Source organism: Equus quagga, chromosome 15, assembly GCF_021613505.1.
Source record: "Equus quagga isolate Etosha38 chromosome 15, UCLA_HA_Equagga_1.0, whole genome shotgun sequence".
NCBI lineage: Eukaryota > Metazoa > Chordata > Mammalia > Perissodactyla > Equidae > Equus > Equus quagga.
The window spans coordinates 81824406-81833394 of record NC_060281.1 but is presented as its reverse complement, the minus strand read 5'-3'; the positions used below and the strand labels follow the sequence as shown (position 1 = coordinate 81833394).

The 8989-nt window shown below is 57.6% G+C and overlaps 1 protein-coding gene across 5 annotated transcripts in view; it reads right to left on the bottom strand.

Moving 5' to 3' along the window:
• Positions 1-8989, bottom strand: part of CMKLR1 (chemerin chemokine-like receptor 1) — a 58130-nt gene that overhangs the window by 19333 nt on the left and 29808 nt on the right. Inside the window, exon 1 of one of the 5 annotated variants that reach the window (XM_046640399.1) lies at positions 5000-5175. The exons of the other annotated variants lie outside the window; for them this stretch is intronic. The gene's annotated coding sequence lies outside the window, so the exon portion shown is untranslated. Of the gene's footprint in view, positions 1-4999; positions 5176-8989 lie in introns of those variants that run through there. 5 annotated transcript variants of the gene reach the window in all.

Below are 8989 nucleotides of genomic sequence, written 5' to 3'. Positions count from 1 at the left end.
GGATGGATGAACAAATGGATGGATGAACAAGAGGATGGATGAACAAAAGGATGGATCAATGCACGCTTTTTCTATCTCACTGGGTAGATCTGGAAATTAGAAATAATAATGATGACAATGATGCCATGAAACAAAATACAATAAAACAAAGGGATTAAGGTTCCAGGATATGGCCTCACACCCATCAGGGTTGGGCTCTTAGCTCTACAACCTACAAGCTGTGTGACCCTGGGCATGTTTGTTCCCCACCCCCCAAATTTATATGTTTGTGTTCCTCCAAAATCCACAACCCCCAATGTGATGGTAGTAAGAGGTGGGGCATCTAGGAGGTGATTAGGTCATGAGAGTGGAGCTCCCAGAAATGGGATTAGTGCCCTTATGGCCATCGGGGACACAATTCAACCCATGACTCTTACGTTGTTGTCATTATTGTTAGAACAACATTGCTATTTGGGGTTCCTCCAGATCACTCACCCCGTGCTTGAGGGTCTTACTTGCAGCTCTGCCCCACAGCCTCCCCCATGCTAGGGCCCAGACCCTATCCACACACACACACACACACACAGAGCATGCTCACAAACATAGAGATATACACACTATGTGCTCACACGTACAGAGAGGCACACAGACACACACGTTCAAACACACACACACACATAAGCCCTGCCTCAGATAGAGAAAGAGATTTACGATCTCCAAACCCAACAGGAATTGCCATCTAAAATGTGCAAGGAACTCCTTCCTGGAAATCCAAAACAACAGCAGCAACCCCAACAGAAAAGTGGGTGAATGATATGAATGGGTAATTTATAGGAGGGAGACCCCCAAACCAGGCAGAAGTCACCTGATGATCAAAGATGTGCACATGAGAACTGTGGCAAGGACTGGAAGGCTGGGAGGGAGACCCCTGGGGGTTGGCGGGGGAGGGTGCCGTGCCTTGGGTGCCCACGAACACCTGTGCACCTCACAACCCCGCAAGGAACCACACTCTGAGATGCTCCTGTGCAGTGTTTTCGAGGGCATGTCTTAGCTTCCGTTCTCCAGAAGCAAATCTCAAATGAGGATTCCTGCAGAAGTGATTTATTAAGGAAGTGTTCCAGGAAAGCCTGGTCAGGGAGTGGAGAAGTAGGATTGGGCAGGGGAGGAGGCCGGCCAAGGGTGTAGCACCAGGCAAGGTCCCACGGAAGATGGCCTTGGCTCCTCTGGGGCTCAGGGAACAATGGAGGTCACATTCCGGGGGGCTGAGTGTTTACGTCCTCCACCCTGTCCTGGGTGTGCATTCCCAGGCCCTCCCAGCCTCCGAGGTCAGTCCTCCAACAGAGAGAGGCAGGCGCTGGCCGTCAGGAGCCAGAGCCCCGGGGAGACTGTGCACAAAAACAGTCAAGGATCCGGGGGACGTGGGCAGCCCGTAGATGCATCTGCTGATGGCTGGAAGGTGGAGACTCCCGAGAGTCCATGTGGGAGAAGGGCCGGGTGATGCTATTGGCTGTTAGAAGCAACAGATTATCAAGTGTACACACAGCGATGAACAGAACGCGGAGCATCTTAAAACCAACGACCCTAGTGGCACTCAAGTACATTGAAAGCATGCACGCAAAAGTGGCAACACGCACAAAACATGAGCACACGTTCTGCAAGAACACAGCCAAAGAACAAGACACACTGAACAGATTAGAATGGCTCCGTGGGAGCGCGTGGGGGCAGGAATGAGTAGGAAATGGAGCTAATAGGAAACGAACGCCGTGAAAGAAGAAAATAAGAGAAGTGTGGGGGCTTCCGGAGGCCGAGGATGCACGGAGGGGTGTCACTATGTCAGCCCTCCTTCCTCTCCTGAGGTCCAGAAAAACCCAAAGCTAACAAACCCACACCCCAAATCCATGCTTGGGTTCATGCTTGGGCAGGGCCCAGCCCATGCCTGGGTCCCCGAGTCCCAGATGAAGCCACACTGGGCAGGCGAAGGGCCAAACAAGCAGCCACCCCCAGCCTCCTCCGTCAGGCAGGAAGAGAAATGGACGAGCCAACGAAATGAACAGCATCAGCGCAGGCAGAGGTGGGACCTCCTTGGCGAGCCCAGCCCCTGGCAGGGACCAGATGGTCACCAGGCAGAAGATCCTGCTGCAGATGGCACTGCCCTGCCCACACGGCCACCGCAGACCCTTCTCAAGGTCACATCTGGTTCCTCCCATCACACAGAGCCAAGACCTCAGGCAGATGTTATTTGCTTAATTTGTATTAAACAAACACGTACACAGCCCTCATTACATTCCACGCACGGTTCTAAACCTTACCACGGAGGAGGAAACCGAGGCCCAGAGAGGGTAAGTAACATGCCTGAGGTCACACTGATAGCTCAGGTAAGCGAGGTAGGTCAAATTAGTCACTCTGGACAGAGAAGGATGCTCAGAGCCTGTGGAACTGCCAAGCTCGCTCTCTCTCCTTGTCCACTGCCTCGCCTCCTAGGAACATTCCAGAATCCTCTGGTCTTTGCCCCAGTGGAACGTCCCAAGAGCCCCCACGAGATCGATCTGTCAGGGTTCAGGGTGTGCATTTTACAGATGGGGCAAGACGAGGCTCCCGGTCCCCAGAGATTTGTCCCCCAAATCCCTCTGCCTCTAGGTAGTGGCCCGAATGGGAATGAGTCACGACCCCAGGTGCTGTCGGGGAAAGGCTATGAAAGTGGGCTCTCTTCATTCATCCATCCTGCAAGGGTGTGTGGAGCCCGCCACTCCCTGGCCCTGGTGAGGAGGCTGGGGGGCAGTGGGCCCACCTTTTCCCACCTGAACCTCCCTCTGACTTGCAAGGTCCCGGTCACTAGTCCCACTTTACCAAGGGGACACCTGGGGCCAGAGCAGGAGGAGGGTCACTTGCCTGAGGTCACACAGCTGGTTAGCCACAGGGTGGGGATTCGAGCCTGGGTCCCTACAAATCCAGGGGTCCCCCTCCTCCAGCTGCCGCCTACTGGCTTGTGTCCCCGTGGGCTCAGGGGACAGCGGAGCTGAAGGCGTCTGGGCAGCAGGCGAGTGCCTTCCACTTCCTCTCCGTGTCGCCGCCCAAGCACCTTTGTCAAATGGGCGCCCTGAGTCTGCAGAGGCCTCGCTCCCTTTCCCTCCGTGTCTGTCTGTCTGTCTCTCCCTGCTTGCTTCCCCATCAGCCTGTGTCTCGGTCTCTCTCCCCTTGTGTGCCTCTCTTCGCCCCATCTGCCTTCTCTCAGCCTCTCTCTTCCTCCTGGTCTCCTGCCCTCCCCTCTGAGAGGCTCAGCGACATCCCTCACCTGTGTGCCGGCTCTGCTCGCTCCACCTCCCAACCTGCTGCTCTCCCCTGGCGGCAGACCCGGGCCCAGTGCAGGGGCTTATGGGGGCTCGTGGGCGTGGGAGCCCGGCAGGGAAACTGGAAGCTCTCCCCTCTGTGTTTGGCCTGGCTCCCGTCCCCATCTCCCACGGCCCCCACGGCCCACCCTGACAGTCGGGCTGGGCGGCCCCGGATGCCTCTCCTCCAGCCCTCTTGGCCTCCGGAAGGCTTCTACGGGCTGGGAGGCCCCTGAGAGAGCATCCTGCTTTGTAGCTGGGGAAACTGAGGTCCAGAGAGCCTGAGGGAGCCTTCCTGAGTCACAGAGAAGAGGGCCTGGGTCTGTCTGGTGCGTGGCATATCCCCAGAGCCTAGAACTGTGCCTGGCACCTCCCACACCTTACTCCTCACGCCTGCTCCCGACATCCTCATTGCACAGATTTGCAAATGGAGGCTCACTCAGAGAGGCGAAGTGACTAGCCCAGGCTCACACAGCCTTTTGTATCAGCCCGGGATTCGAACCAAGGACTCTCTGACACCAAAACCTTTGCTATTTCTCCTTGCCCAAGACCACAGCCTCAGCCAGCAGCTGAAATGTAATGAAGGGAACCTTCCAGGCACCACTTTCCCCCCTCACAAATGCCCCTCCTCAGCTGCACCCCTGCCTCCTCCAGGCCCGGTCAGCCAACTCTAGGTCCTGATGTCTTTGTCCACTGCCGGAGCTCCCTGGCTGGTGCCAGCCTTCAGGGAAGGGAGAAGGGGCCCCCACAGATGGCTCCCAGAGACACCTCCGGGGTTGCGATGCCTGGATCCCCAGCTCTGAGAAACCCAGGAGCCTGGAAACCACTCAGTGTCAGCAGACGTCCCAGCCGCAGGCCTGGCTGCCAGCCCCAGGACGGAATTAGCTCTGCGTGAGGAGAGAATTTCCTCCCTGGTCCCACGCCCACACCCGGGAGCGCACGCTGAGTCACCGCGGCGGGGCTGGGAGGCGCTGGCTGCCTAACAGGCTGCCCCATTTTCTTCTGGTTTGGATGGGGCCATGTTTGAGCTGACAACTCTGTGGCCGGGAACAAAAGCGAGGAGCTTATGTCCCTGGTCCTGGAGAGCTCCCTTGCTCAGAGGCCAGAGGCCCAGAGACTGCCAGCAGCTGAGGAGAGCACAGAAGCAGGAGACACCAGATAGCCACTCCACCGCCTGGCAGCCCCCCTTGGATGCCACTCTTTCCTCCCCAGTGTGCTCAGCCCCCAAATCCACTGCTCCCTGCTCTGGGCCCTACAGCCTGACCTGCAGGACTGACATCAGTAGGCTCCATGCACTCTGACCGCTAGCTGGTTTGATCAGTGAGAGGCCCAGCGGGGTTGCAAGGCAGGAGGACAGCGAGGTCAGCTGCTCATTCTCCCAGGTCCCTCCCTGCAGCATCTCCAACAGTCGGCCACAGCCACCCTCCCTGGGTGGCAGGAGCCACTCCCTCTCCTGGCCCCTCAGCCTGGGGGCCGGAAGGTCTCCTTGCATCCTAGGTCTTTCGTCGCTGCGCCACCCCTCATACTGTCCACCGCCTTCTAAGTCCTCCCTTGCCTTCGCTTTCATCCATCACCCCGTCTGAGTGGGTCATCTGTTTCCTGCTGAGAACCTCGCTCCCTCATCCCCATGTCTGTCAAATCCTACCCGTTTGTCTCCTAAACAGCTCACAAATCTGTCCTTCAGCCCTGCTCACCTGGATGCTGCCACGGGCCCCTAGCCGGCCTTTCGCTTCAACTACGATTTCATTTTCCACCGAGTAGCCAGGGACACCTTTTCAAAATGCACACGACCTCACGGCACTCCCGCTTAAAACCCCTCGGCAGCTTCTCGTTGCTCTTGGAATAATATCAGCTCCTTGCCGAAGTCCCCAAGGCCCCTGTCCACCCCAGGACTGAGCTGAGGCTCACCCGGCAGTGGGTTCCGGGCCCGGGCAGGGTGTAGACACTTCCTTGCAAACCCAGCCCCGCTATCTGATTGCAAACCCAGCAGCCACTCCCAGCCTCAAAAGCCCCACAGCAAGAGTATTGGGATGGGCGCCTCTCTTCTAGGCCAAAAAGCCACTCTGACCCCCAACAATGGGTCCAATGCACAGACACCATGTGTCTTCCTGGCCACTCAGCTTGCATCCAAAGCCATTGGGCCAATAGCCCGTGGCTCTCCTCGTAAACACTGCTGCAGGCCCCGGAGGCAGCCTGTAAACAGAGTTTCTCCCCTGCTTCTATGCCACTGGTCTGGGAGGCCCAGCACCCCATTTGCTTAATCTCCTGAAGTCAGCCTTGAGTCCACTCACGCAAATAATCCCTGAGCTGTGTACACAGCATATCTGGAAGGCCACAGGCACCGAGGGTGTTTAGCAGAGCCGCTCAGGATGTGGTCTGAGAAGGCTGCCAGGGGTGGTTGCCCCGAACCAGGAGCCAGCTCACAGCATGCGCCCCGTGTCCTGCTCACCGCGTGGGCCTGGAGCCTAGACTCTCAAGGGGCTCCTGGGTACCCCCCGAGAAGCCATTGTTCTAGCCCTTGTCCCCCTAAATCCAGGCCAGCACAGCCCCCCTTCAGCCCTGAGGGCCAGGCTGCCTCCAATACTGCCCCAAAGCATGGCTTCTCCTCCTGGCACCTTGAGACACTGGGAGGTGGCAGCCAGAGGAAGTGCCCATCCACAGGGTCCCAACCTGCAGTGAGACCAAAGGGCAAGGAGGCTGACAACCACGCGGCTGCTGCTGGAACCCTTGTTTTCAGCTCCCAGGCTTTGCTCGCAGCCTCCCTCTGTTGCTCTGTCAGGTGAATGAGAACCTCATCAGGCCCCTAGGGCTCAAGCAGAGCCCCAGCTGGGGATATGAGCCCCAACCGGCCATCTTGGTAACGAGCTTTGGACCCCAGAAGGTCAGGGTGAAATGTTACTAGTAATAATCACCAAAATAACGCTATTTTATTGAGCACCTACTGTGTGTGCTAGGGCGTTGAGAAGTCGTCTATGTACATCATCTCACACAAACCCCAAGGGATGGCGGCCATTATTATGGCCGTGTTAGAGCTGAGGAAGCTGAGGCCCAGAGAGGTTAGAGTTTTGCCCAAGGTCACACAGCTAGTGAGAGGCAGAGGTGGGATTCGAACCCAGGTCAAGAATCGAGTGTTCTTTCTTTTATGCCCCACTGGCTCTGCCTGGCAGACGTCCTTAGATAAATCCCTGACCCCCTGGGGCCTCAGTTTCCCCAGCTGTAAAACAAGGAGCTTGGAGCTGATGGCATCAAAGTCTCCCTTTCAGCTTTAAAACTTGCCATAATTGGGAGCCAGCCGGGTGGCATTAAGTTCACATGCTCTGCTTCAGCAGCCCAGGGTTTGCAGGTTCAGGTCCCAGGTGTGGACCTACACACTGCTCATCAAGCCATGCTGTGGTGGCATCCCACATACAAAATAGAGGAAGATTGGCAATAGATGTTAGCTCAGGGCCAATCTTCCTCACCAAAAAAAGAAAAAAGAAAAAAATGCCATACTTGAGTGAGCCCAGTGTCTGTCTATTCCCAGCCTTGTGCTAATAAAAAGACAGCATGGCTCAGCTCCACGCTGTGTGACCCTGAGCAAGATGCTTTACCTCTCTGAGCCGTAGTTGACTTGCCTGCAAAATGGCGATAATAAAAACTTCCTTTCAGAAAATCAGGGGTCTGGATGAACTGATCTCTGAGGATCCCTTGCAGGTCTAAGCTGTCTGGGCTGGAGATTCAAGGTTAATTTGCCAGCCGCCCCAGTACCACCCCATGAGCAAGTCTGGGGGCATTGCTGACGGGGACCAGGTTGTCTCAGCTCCGTCCTCCACTCCAAGCTGCACAGGGGCTAAGAGCCCCCACTAGGGAGTCAGCCAGACCAGGTTCAAAGGCCCTTCAGGGTTCAGTGAGCGTAGGCAAACCACCTCTGTCCTCCAAGCCTCAGTGTGCTCATCTGCAAACGGGGCAGATATGATTACCCACCTCCTAGGGCCGTCGTGAGCATGCCATGAAATGAGGATCTGCACACAGCACCTGGCACACAGTAGGTGCTCAGCAAACGTTTGTATAGGAAAACGAGCTGGGGCCGCATCTGTGAGAACCAGCAGCATCCCTGGCCCCCCGGGGGGAGAAAGCCAGGCTGGATCCAGTTCGCAGATTCTGAGCCAAAGCAAAGGGCTGTGTTTCCGGAAACCACCGGAGCTCAGCGAGGAGCCGGGATGGCGTCTGGCAGCAGAGGAGGGACGGGAGCCAGGCCGAAGCCTGCGGTTCCTCTCACCTCCCCCTCCACCCAGAAGCTGCCCCAGGGCCGGATGAGGAAGCTGCGGCCACTGTCGCCTCTACCCTCAGCTCAGCTCCTTCTCCCTTCCCCGCAGGCCCACATCCTCTGCGAGAGACTCTGCAGAGCGTTTTTCAACTTGATTAAAGCCACTTGGTTGAAACCCGGCTATTGTCCCACGTCTGCCGGCGCAGAGCATGAAGATGTAACACAGGATGGCCCTCGGGCCACCCTCCACATGTCCCACCCTCCGATGGCCCAACCCCCAGTGAAGATGAAGAAGACGGCCCAGGCGACGCACCAAGGGCCCCAGACGATGTCAACTCCCCCTTACTCCCATTCGACAGACGAGAAAATGAGGTTCACACGAGTCCCCTGGTCCTTCCCAAAGTGACCCAGCGAGTGAGCAGCGGGTGTATTAGGAGCCCCGGGCTGGGCTGCTGGCTTCTGTCTCCTGGTTTTCCCTGGGATCACGTGATCTATCACTTAGAACTAGGTTTTAACCCCAGCTCCAGCACTTGCAGGCTGTGTGACCCTGTAGAGGTTACTTCACCTCTCTGAGCCTCAGGCTCCTCACCTTTGTCATCTACCTCTGGGAGCTGTGAGGATTCAATGAGATAAGGCTGGTGAAGTGCTGGCCTGTCACCATCACCAATACTTGTTAATATGACGGGAGACGGGGGATTCATCTCACGGCAGCGAAACTGGGAAGCGTGTGTCTGCTGCTCTCTCGTCGGCGGGGCTGTTATTTCAGGGCTCAAGGAGATCTCGGCAGGGCAGGGGCCTCTCTGGAAGCTCAGGGCCAGATGTCAGGGAGCATGGGGCAAATGGGAGACGCCAGGAGGCTGCCGCGTGGGGTCCAGCCCCCTGCCAGGCTTCTTTCTCCTCGTGTCCCGTCTGCCATCCCCCGAGCTGCGCTGAGGCCCCAGCACCCCTGCCGAGGGCAGCTCCCGCCCGGGCCCCTCGCTGGCTGCCCGACAGCCGCCTTCACTCCCTGTCCCCAGACGCCCAGCCTCCGGCCTGGGTCACTCCTGCGCGGCCCTGTCACAGGGGAAGAGAGCTCATCCTGGGCCGGCGCTCCAGGAGTGTGGCTGCACACCCTCGCCAGGGAGAGGTCAGAGGGCAAGCCCCACGGGGGCTGTGGAGGGGCAGGCGGGCCCTTCCCAGACAGGCTGATTCAAACCTTCCGGCGGGTTCCAGAAGCTTCCCGACTTCCGACGAGCTGGCCTTGACGACGGGCCAAGGGAAAGCTCGGACGGCCAAGGATTCTTCCTCCGCTTCTCTGATCCTCCTCGCTCCCTTCCTCCATCCTTCCAAGAAATGTTTATTCAACACCTAGTACCCGCCAGGCCTCACTCTGGGTCCCGGAGATGCAGCAGGAAGCAAAGACAGACGCATCGCTTCCCTGGAGGGCCCGGCATTCTCG